The 11842-nt window shown below is 37.5% G+C and overlaps 1 long non-coding RNA gene across 1 annotated transcript; it reads left to right on the top strand.

Annotated features, from left to right (window-relative positions):
• Nucleotides 1-3899: 3899 nt before the first annotated feature.
• On the top strand, nt 3900-6659 carry LOC130419903 (uncharacterized). Its single transcript, XR_008906557.1, has 3 exons — nt 3900-3932; nt 4953-4999; nt 6459-6659. It is a non-coding gene; the product is annotated as an uncharacterized LOC130419903 (long non-coding RNA).
• The last annotated feature ends 5183 nt before the right edge of the window (nt 6660-11842 follow it).

The raw sequence follows: 11842 nt of genomic DNA, 5'->3' as shown, positions 1-11842 counted from the left end.
GCAGCGTTGCAAATTCATGCACATTTGTGACTTTGAAGTGGGCACTCATGAAGCGGGCACTCACGCCCGCTTCATATCCCCTGTTAAAAAGTCTGCAAATAAAAATCCCAGAAATAACCATTTGACTCCAGCGATTGTCTCTTACCTTTCTCTAGAATTGTCAAAACACCCTGAGACCAATTTCACAGAGTTCCTACTGTCCGGCCTCAAACACGGCTTTAACCCCGGGGTTGAAAGTCTCCTATCCGAGAGCATCATCTGCGCTAACCTCCAGTCCGCTCTCGCTGAACCAAAAACAGTCGATCGCCTAATCAAAAGCGAAATCGACAAAAACTTCATGATAGGGCCATTCCACCAACCCCCCTTCAGCGTTTTCCGCATCAGTCCCATAGGCATCGCAAGCAGAACATTTTCCGGTAAAGAACGCCTAATAATAGACCTCTCATCACCACACAACTCTGCATTTCCAAGCATCAACAGGCTCATACCGCTCAACGAATTTTCCCTCCATTACCACGACATCGAACAAGCCATAACTCTCATTAAAAAAGCAGGTCGCAGCGCTTGGCTAGCCAAAGTCGATATCACATCCGCCTTCAAAAGAATGCCTATTCACCCAGATTTCTGGCACTTATTCGGCATATATGCTGGAACAATCATCCTGCAAGGTCCTCCCCAGCTAACAGGGAACGTTCCCGTAACGTTCTTGCAATAACGTTTGTAGAACGTTTTCTTAACGTTATCTGCAATTTATAAACGTTCTTAAAACGTTAGCATTAAAAACGTTATAGTTGCATTGTTAGCAAAACGTTCTTAAAACATTTGCTTTGAAAACGTTGCTATTGCGTTGTTAATGTAATGTTCTTAAAACGTTAGCATTAAAAACGTTATAGTTGCATTGTTAGCAAAACGTTCTAAAAACATTAGCATTGGAAACGTTACCTTTGCGTTGTTAATGCAACGTTCTTAAAACGTTAAGATTAAAAACGTTATAGTTGCATTGTTAGCATAACGTTCTAAAAACATTAGCATTGAAAACGTTACCTTTGCGTTGTTAATGTAATGTTCTTAAAACGTTAGCATCAAAAACGTTATAGTTGCATTGTTAGCAAAACGTTAAAAAAACATCTGCTTTGAAAACGTTACCTTTGCGTTGTTAATGTAACGGCCTTAAAACGTTAGCATTAAAAACGTTATAGTTGCATTGTTACCAAAACGTTCTAAAAACATTAGCTTTGAAAACGTTACCATTGCGTTGTTAATGTAACATTCTTAAAACGTTAGCATTAAAAACGTTATAGTTGCATTGTTAGCAAAACGTTCCAAAAACATTAGCATTGAAAACGTTACCATTGCGTTGTTAATGTAACATTCTTAAAACGTTAGCATTAAAAACGTTATAGTTGCATTGTTAGCAAAACGTTCTAAAAACATTAGCATTGAAAACGTTACCTTTGCGTTGTTAATGTAATGTTCTTAAAACGTTAGCATTAAAAACGTTATAGTTGCATTGTTAGCTAAACGTTCTTAAAACATTAGCATTGAAAACGTTACCTTTGCGTTGTTAATGTAATGTTCTTAAAACGTTAGCATTAAAAACGTTATAGTTGCATTGTTAGCAAAACGTTCTAAAAACATTAGCATTGAAAACGTTACCTTTGCGTTGTTAATGTAATGTTCTTAAAACGTTAGCATCAAAAACGTTATAGTTGCATTGTTAGCAAAACGTTCAATAAACATCTGCTTTGAAAACGTTACCTTTGCGTTGTTAATGTAACAGCCTTAAAACGTTAGCATCAAAAACGTTATAGTTGCATTGTTAGCAAAACGTTCAAAAAACATCTGCTTTGAAAACGTTACCTTTGCGTTGTTAATGTAACGGCCTTAAAACGTTAGCATCAAAAACGTTATAGTTGCATTGTTACCAAAACGTTCTAAAAACATTAGCTTTGAAAACGTTACCATTGCGTTGTTAATGTAACATTCTTAAAACGTTAGCATTAAAAACGTTATAGTTGCATTGTTAGCAAAACGTTCTAAAAACATTAGCATTGAAAACGTTACCTTTAGGTTGTTAATGTAATGTTCTTAAAACGTTAGCATTAAAAACGTTATAGTTACATTTTTAGCAAATCGTTCCAAAAACATTTGCTTTGAAAACGTTACCTTTGCCTTGTTAATGTAATGTTCTTAAAACGTTAGCATTAAAAACGTTATAGTTGCATTGTTAGCGAAACGTTCTAAAAACATTAGGATTAAAAACGTTACCTTTGCGTTTTTAATGTAATGTTCTAAAAACTTCACACCCACCACCAGACGTCTTTTTGACGACTTTTTGCCGGTTGGGATAAGCATTACAAAAGCTATAATTGCATTGTTAGGGGGACATTCAAAAAACATTAGCAATGAGTGCCATCAATCAGCTGGACTTGGTTCTGTGGTGCAGCGCCAGGACAGTCCTCATAGTTGAGTTGACTGTACCTTGGGATGAGGTCATTAACAAAGCATTTGAAAGAAAGAATCTAATGCCAACTTGTCAGCGAAGGCTGAAGATCGGAGCTGGACATCAAAAGTGTTCCCCGGTGGAAGTGGGCTACAGGGGCTGTGTTTCCAATTCCACTATAAGGCTGCTTAAGAAAGTGGGGATCACAGGAAAGACCAAACGAACACTAGTCAAAGAACTTGCCACTCTCGTTGCGAGTTAGGCCACTGGCTCTGGTTGAAACAGAATGACGGAATATGGGCTGCCAAGTGACCACATAAAAAAATGGTGTTGTTTTATGATGCCATATGGGACCAGGGGCTCTGAGCTAACATTAACGGAGCCAGTGGGGCTATAACAGCCTTAGCCAATGGTTTGGTGTATTTGGTTGCGTTCATTTTGGTAATGTGTTGTAATGGTATGCCATACAGGACTGTGGGGGACTGAGCGCGCATTAACGGTTTGGGTAGTCTTGAGATAGCTGTGATAGCTGCACACTGCTTCTGCCAGATGACCTTGTAACAATGCGCAACTCACCCAGGTCTGATTAATCTACGGTGGGCCTACCTTGGCTGAGGGTGTCTTGTGATAAAGGGCTGAAACACCCAATGAGGCTGAGGTGCACAACTGACGATGTGTCGCATTGATGGGAACCATACAAAGGGCACTATCAGCAGCACCTCACCAAAAGGCATGGTATTGTGAAGAAATTGGGACACACAACGCATGAGATTTCTCTCTGATAATGACAAGTAAAGGTAAGTATGCTATGTATTATAATCATTTATGCCCAGACACAGAGGATGGCTACCCGACGAACCAGTGCAATCTCAGACATCCTTTCCTCTATTCATATTCTTGACTGCTTCCCTCTGTATAAGGCATGGGAAATGTCTTACTGTGCAATTCAACTGTGCTGTAATGCGATTATAACAACTAGTCCTATTAAGCGAATCTGTCAGGAGATTTTTTTCGCTCATTTTTGCTCATATTTCTGATCCGAAATACAATTCTCAAAACTACTTATTCAAACTCCACAACATTTCTCAGCAGCGGAAGTTGTAGTGAATGGGAGAGTACCACAAATATTTATTTCCATTCCCATTTGCTCAAATAGCCAAAAATAGCCACAAAATAGGAAAACATATAGAACTGAATAAAGTCAGCAGAGAGAATGAAATCAAGTTTACAGAAGCTGCATAAGAAACACCCCCACATTAGCATTAACTAGTTTTTTTTCTTGTAATTTGATACAAAGGCAGTATAATACCAAATATAATCTTATAAATGTACCTTAATTTAAAATATATAAATACATATGAAAAACTTTCAAGGATTAACGATGCTGATGACCGTGATAGTATGGGCGTGGTTTAAGAGAGCACACCACGTGCGTTTTCAAACAGCGTGACTAACGGACGGACGACTTCAGAGCTACTTCAACATTCAGGTAAGCAAAGAGACATTTGCTGATTCTATGAAAAATACATTAATAACAATGTTGATAATCTTAGTTTTGCAGCAGTTACTATTGTTTTAATGAGGTTGTGATTGGGTTAACCGTAGGATTGAATTATCTCGAAAACAGCGGCCGTTATTCACAGAGCTGTTAGCTATAGCTATAGGCTAACGTTATTTACAACTAAGGAATACAGTCGAATGTCGTTGATAAATGTTTTTGCTAAGGCGATGTTTTTCCCGAACATTTAGTTCACTCTTTTGATTTATCGAAATGTTTTTCGTTGGAACACTTTCTCGATATTCAAACCAAATCGGCTAAGAGCATCGTCGGTACTGGAGGGCCGCGTTAGAGTTTATAGCTCCAACCTTAATAAAACACACCCAAAAAAGCTAATCTGTGTATTCGGGATTAACGTTATTAACCCAGATAGCAAGACTTGTGTTTGATAAGGGTTGGATCGAGTTAAACTCTGCTAGCGCGGTTCTCCAGTAGCGACGTTGCCTTCACTGGGCTAAGATTAGATGACCGGTGTTATGCTGAAAAATGCACCCCTGCCAGATTATGCACCCCCTCATCCCCACAATGGTTAGGGTGAGGATTAGGTGTTAGGGGAGGGGTTAGGATGAGGTGTGGGGAGGGGAGTGGTTAGAATTAGCCAATCAGACAGCGTGTGTTTGAAGGGGGTGCTTAATCTGGCAGGGGTGCATTTTTCGGCACAACACCGGATGAACAAACCGCGCAATTTTACCCAAAGCGTTAAAGTTAGTTTGACGTTTGATATTCATTAGACATTTAGGCATTTGCGCGTATTATGTTTTCATATACGGTACTGAATCCATATTTTTATGTTTAATATGATGTACTTAAATTAATTTAACTCTGCCACCGTTTCAGATAAAGTTATCAAACCAACTGTCAAATTATCAGAATATTATTCACTATAACGCATCAGGCTTGTTTTATTTTCAGATTAATTAATTTGTCTGTCTTTACTCATTTCTTTGACAGTGGTAATTTTACAAAATATATCCCTCATGGAGTCTGACCGGGACTGGGTATGACCATTTTGTTCCCCCCTTTTAGTTTTTTTTTATTTAAATTATTTTTTATATTTAAATTCAATTATTTTCAATATTTGCCATGTTAAAAATGACTTTAAGATATTATTTTGCGCAAGGTAGAAAATTGAAACTCTTGTAAATAAATAATATTTTTAACGATACAATAGCAAGACTATTTTGATGCAGTAATGCTCAGTGTTTGAATATTAGTAGTAAATACAAATGAAGAGTTTGGTTTTCAATTTTCAAAAATCATGTTTTTTTTATTATGTTTCATTGTGTTAGTTAGCTGTATTTTTTTAGTTAGTATGTCTTAAATCAAAACAAACAAACTGCAGTTTGATTGATATCACTCAATTGGAATAAACAATACATTTTTTTGAACATAACTTTATTTTGGAATTATTGTTATCTCATTTTGGAGCATACTCTTCAAATACTAACTTAAAGGAACACCTGTCCATAACTCTGACTAATCATTAGTTCATAATACTTAAACAATAAAAAAAAATATTCGCTCCTTTTTTTTATAAGATCTTCTGCATGAGCAACTACAGTGTTCCAGTTATTTTATACTAAATCTCGCCTCACTTAAAGGGGAAGTTCACCCAAAATTATACTTTGTGTGATTTTTTTTTTTTTACTCACCCACATGACATTAAACATGTTTATACAACTTCCGGCATCTTTGGACTACAAATAAAGATATTTAGGTGACATCCGAGAAATTTCCAGGCCTCCTCATAGACATCATGGTGTCAGTTTTGCTAAGGTCCAGAAAAGTACTACAGACATCGTCAAATTGGTCCACCCGTGCATTGTGGCTCAGTTGAAATTTTTTGAAGCGACGAGAATGCTTTATGTGCGAACAACACACCAAAATACAGATTTAATCGATACATTCTCCTCTGTCTTTTCAGTGTATTCACAAGAGCACTTCTTCATCTTCTTCTTCTTGGATGAGAGCACATTGACGCATGCGTATTAGGTTTGTGTGCCGAACAACGCATGGGGATTGCCCCTATTGGGCATTCTTACTCATAACACGGAAACGCAACTCTGTGTTTCTTCATGCAGAAGAAGTGCTCTTGTGAACACGTGGCATACACTGACATTCGTCAGACACTGACACAAAACGCTAGTTTGGTTTGTTTTTCAAACATAAAGCATTCTTGTCGCTTCAAAAAAATTCAACTGAGCCACTATGCACGGGTGGACCAATTTAACAATGTATTTAGTACTTTGCTGGACTTTGGCCAAAACTGACACCATGATGTCTATGAGGAGGCCTGGAAGTCTCTCTGATGTCACCTAAATATCTTCATTTGTGCTCCAAAGAAGCCGGAAGTTCTCTAAACCTGTTTAACGTCATCTGGGTGAGTAAAAAAAAATCACACAAAATTGATTTGTGGGTGAACTTCCACTTACAATACTGTTGTTTTTGTCGTTCCAGTATCTCCCGACATTCTCTGAAGCTTAGGTCCACTAAGATGTCCCGTTGATTGAAGCTGACATGGAGTCACAGTGACATCCTTAAAAACTGTTGTCATGTATAATACATCCCTGCATCTTAAAATATTTCTCTGCATCTTTAAATATTTGTATTTTTATTTTTTGTCTATGTTTTAGATTTAAGTGTTTAAGCTGTTTTCATGAAAAAATATTGCCATGTCTACCTTTTTTTATGAATGTTCTAAATATTTTGAATAATTTCAATCCATTTAAAAATCTTAAAGTTCTTAATTTTGTTTTGTTTTGATTGTTTTTCATGTTTTATATTGATGTGAACTGGAAATACTGTTTGATCTGCAAGTTAATTATATTATAAACTGAATATAACTAAAATATAAAGTATACATTTAATTGATTCTTTGTACATGTCATTGATTTTGTATCCATACTATCTATACATTTGACCCATACAATGTATTGTTTGCTGTTGCTACAAAGAACCGGAATAGTATTTTTAGTTTCCTAATGTTTTATATAACGTTCTTAGAACATTTTTATAACAAGAGACTGGAACGTTCTTAAAAGATTTTAATAACTTTCTTATAACCAAACAATAACGTTAATACAATGTTTTAAAACTGGTAGTTTTGAACGTTCCAACAATGTGTAAACATATTGTTTTTATAATTAACTGTGAACGGTAGGAAAACGTTCTTAGAACATTAATATGATGGCAAATGGAACGTTTGAATAACGTTTTTACAACCAAACAATAACGTTAATACAATGTTTATAAAACTGGACGTTTTGAATGTTCAAACATAAACGTTTTTAAAACTTTATGTGAACGTTAGGAAAACGTTCTTAGAATATTAATATAATGGCAAATGGAACGTTTTAATAACATTTTAAAAAACGTTCTTGTAACATTACTATAATGGAAAATGGAACGTTTTAAAAACGTTCTTAGAACATTTTTATAATGGCAAATGGAATGTTTTTATAACGTGTTTAAAAACGTTCTTAGAACATTAATATAACAACAAATAGAACCGTTCTAAAAACGTTTTTGAATAACGTTCTTATAACCAAACAATAACGTTAATACAACGTCTAAAAAACTGGACGTTTTGAACGTTCTAAGAACGTTAGAACATAAACGTTTTTAAAACTTAATTGAAACGTTACAGGACCGTTTTTATAACGTAAAATTGTTAGCTGGGCCTCTCTCGCGTCCTCCGTTCAAGCACTCGAAGACCAGTTTTTGTGTTTGTGGATAAGCTTCCTAAAACAATGGAATGGACTCTCTTTTTTTTACAACGATATGATTTCGCACCTGGACGATATCCAATTATTTACCGACGCAGCCTTATCCGTCGGTTTCGGAGGGTATTACCAAGGTTGCTGGTTCGCATCCACATGGTCTCCTCAGCTATTAAATCTCCCCCAGTCTTCCTCAGCCTAGGTGCTGTACGAGCTATACCCATTCGTCATCACAGCCTTTCTGTGGGAAAAAGAATGGTCAACCAACAGTATCTCAGTCTACTGCGACAACAAAGCACCTGTGCAATGTATCAACAAAGGCCGTTCCCACTCCCCCACACTAACGCCTTTGATAAGAAGACTCACTTGGATATCAGCGTGCAACCAATTTATCTTAACCGCAAAACACATTCCCGGGTCAAAAAACCAAATAGATGACTCTCTCTCCGCTTCGCTTTTCAGAAGTTCAGGCAGCTGGCACCAGAAGTGGACCAACACCCCACCCTAGTACCTCCCTATTCGGAACTAATATTCCTCTAGACCACCCACTGAAGCCCCTCCTTGACATCTCTCTCAGCCACATCATCCTCTCAGTCTCCCCCATGACCCTACAATCTTACCTCACAGCTTGGAAATGCTTCAATTCAATTTGACACTGCTGCAGCAGTACCACCCCAGCAGGGGCTTCCATCTGTGTTTTCCACCGCTGCAGCAGTGTCTCCCCAGCAGGGGCCTCCATCCGCACGGCCCACGGCCACAGCAGTATCCATACCCCACAGCCCACGGCCACAGCAGTATCGATACCCCACAGATGCCCACAGAAACCAACCCTAGCCGGGACTCTACTCCAAATGAAGGCCAGCAACTCACCAGCCACAAGCTCTGCTATATTTGGGGGGTAATAACACCCAGCCTTGGCTGCTGTCCTGCGCTAGTTGCATATTTTGGGGGGGAAGCGCTCGGGGCTCGGGCAAACACAGAGATCGGAGCCCTTTCCCCGGACAGCACGCTAAATACGCATACTAGATTCCCTGCTTATCTAAACTGCCACCCATTTAATTATTTGCTAAGGTAAACTCGTGAAATAATGTTTTATTAACAAAGTTCGGGAGGAGCATGTGCAAATAATTATGCAGCTGCCCGGCATTAGCAATCACGCAGCTGCACGGCATTAGCAATCACGCCACCTATCCTACCAAACCAGAGCAAGCTCTATAAATAGTTAAATCGCCTTACCTCCTACACTCAACACTACTTGGCCACCCATTTAATTATTTGCTAAGGTGAACTTCTGAACTCATATAAGTGTTTGAAGTTTAATTTACTCATTAGTGCTCTGTAATTAAAACTGTTATGCAAGTGCACTTGGTGTACATGTGTGTATTTTTATTTTGTTTTCTTAGAAACCGAGAAAGCTGACGTTCCAGTAAAGCTGGTGAAAGCAGATCTGTGAAGGGCTGAGTGATGCTGACTTCACAAAAGGCCCTAAAGCAGTTATATTGTGACGCTGAGTCTTGGCTATCATCTCAGCCAGCTGCAGTAAAGAATGTGCAGAGCTGCGATACAGAGAGCTCAGCCTTGCCAAAGCATCACAACTTTATTAGTAGAAAATCACTACAAAAGAAAGAATGCACAGAAGGACTTCTTTTTTCAAAAACAACCAGATTCATCTTCACTAACATGCTAGTCACGACTAGCCTTTTGTTTTGACATTGTCATAGGAAGCCATCGATTCGTGCCTTTGGATTTCTGACATCCCAATGTCGACTTCAATCTGGAAACAAGCAGTGCCGTTAACAGATGATGATCACAGAAGACAAGATTTAAACACTCCAGGAAACAGAAGGTTTCCATTTGATCCATGTAATACATCTCCATAAAATGGAAGGAAGGAGTCAGGAAACGGCAAAACTTTAACAAGTTTTAATATAAATAATAACAGCCGGCGGCCCCTCCCGGACGACCGCCGGCGAACAAAACATAAATACAAAACACAAGAACATAATTATACACTTAACATAAGTTCGGGCCCGGTCCTCTCTCTTCGACGGTCCGGTCGCTCGTTCGTTTTAAATGCTCCCAATCTCCTACGTGATTCGAGCCCGGTGTGTGCACAGCTGGCGCTAATTCACAATTACTCACCGGACTCGAACCACGGTCTCGCCCCGCCTACTCTACTACAATCCATATTCATCAGAGCGATCTAGGAGGCTGCTTAGACACAAACAACAACAGACATATAATATATAATAGCAGCATTTGCTACAGTCGCTAAACAACATCTATTCTCTATAACCGTCCTGGGAACGAGCTCAGTGATTGGACAAACAAGACCAAATCTTCAACCAGTGCTCAATAGAACTAAAAGGGTATCTGACGCCACAACGTACCAAGTTTGATTGTATTACCGGTATGTATACAAGGGCCTGCTACGTTCTGTATAAAAGAATGTATCAGAGATGGAGTCAGATATGTATTGCTCAGACATCTTCAGATGAACTCTGAATGTCTCTCTTTGACTTGTTTGAACAAATTTGAAACTTGGCTTCTTGGTCTTCGTGATGTCTCTCAATATTTGATGATGAATTTCGCCATAACACATTCTTGAAAAAAATAAGACAGATTTGAATTGTTAAAGAAAAAAAAGCTTTTCTCTTTGTAAGATTTCTTAACTCTCTGGTATTAAAAGAAATTATAGACAGAGACATGAGAAGAAAAAGAAAGAATAAAGTCTAATAGTGTTGTCTGATACAAAAGTAGATTAATCCGGTGATTTGTATTCACACGCATTGTGCTGTGCGATTGACGTCATTTGCGCTCGTCTGGGAAACCGGTTACTAACCGGTACGTCCGGTTAGTATTAAACCGTTGAGTATTCCATTTATGAAGATACTTCCATTCTAAAATTCATACGCTAACGTTACATGGTTGACTGCAGTTCGTGGTATATAAATTGGGAAATAATTTTCTCATCTGCAATACATCTCAGAGATTTCTGCTGTCTAAGATGTCTGTAAGATGTTTATGATTTAAAATTGGATGTAAAGCTGCTCTTTAAAGATGTTTAGCAGATGTTTTTACACAGCAGATCTTCAGATTTTTAGCAGAAGTAAAAAAAAATCTTGTGTAAAAACAGTCTCTGGGTCAATGACAAATAAGAAAATGTCAGGTGGTGCGACCATATATTAATTTAAAATAATATACATTTAATGTATTTAGCACTGAGTATTTTTCCCCTCATATATAAGAAATTTAACATAAAATCATGCCAAAATATTTTATTAAGAATTTTATTGAGAAAATTAACATTTATTTCTCAGTTTTGTTCTCTGTTTGTATGTTCGGACGGTCGCACCACCTGACATTTTTGGTCTTTCAAACACCAAAACTCAAAAAATTGAATTTCAATAAAATGAAAAGGGTTTCTTATAAAGGACATATTGTAGATCCATTTGATATATGACATGTATTTATTCAAATTCTTTTTAGGAAAATAATGAATTTGGACACAAAAAATACATGTCACGTCATTGACCCCTTTATATTTTCCCAGCTGCCGGAGACTTTCGTTTTTTTTTTAGAGTGTGTGACAAACGTTAAGCTGTGTATAAAGGCTCCTGGAATGTTCCCACATAATTATATCTTTTGTTCAGCACATAGTTTGCCGTTAAAAACGTGTAAAATCAACATTCAAGTATGTTTGTCAATTTTTCTGGTATAGAGTTTCAGTTATTGCATAATTTAGCATCTGACGTTGTTGCTCAGGCACCTCATTGTATGATATACTTTTTCAACCCTCCTGTTACACTTAAATCTGATAACACTTTTTCCCCACATGGGGCAATTTGACCCCAACAATTTAAACCTCCAGAATATGATTTTTTTTAACACAAGGTTTGTGTAAGGTAATTTATATCTTTGTTGAGTTCATAAATATATCTTTAAATAAACTCACTATGTTTTTCCGTCCCCCACGGCAAGAGAAATATAAAAGTTCTCACAAGAATTTTGTTTTTCCCTCACCCATGGCATGAGAAATTAGGATACCCCTACCCCCATGTCATGTGAAGAATCACTGGTTCTCACAATATAACAGGTATGGTTATGTTAGATTCTTGAATA

Source organism: Triplophysa dalaica, chromosome 4 (assembly GCF_015846415.1).
Source record: "Triplophysa dalaica isolate WHDGS20190420 chromosome 4, ASM1584641v1, whole genome shotgun sequence".
Taxonomy (NCBI): domain Eukaryota; kingdom Metazoa; phylum Chordata; class Actinopteri; order Cypriniformes; family Nemacheilidae; genus Triplophysa; species Triplophysa dalaica.
This window is presented reverse-complemented; position numbering and strand designations above follow the sequence as displayed.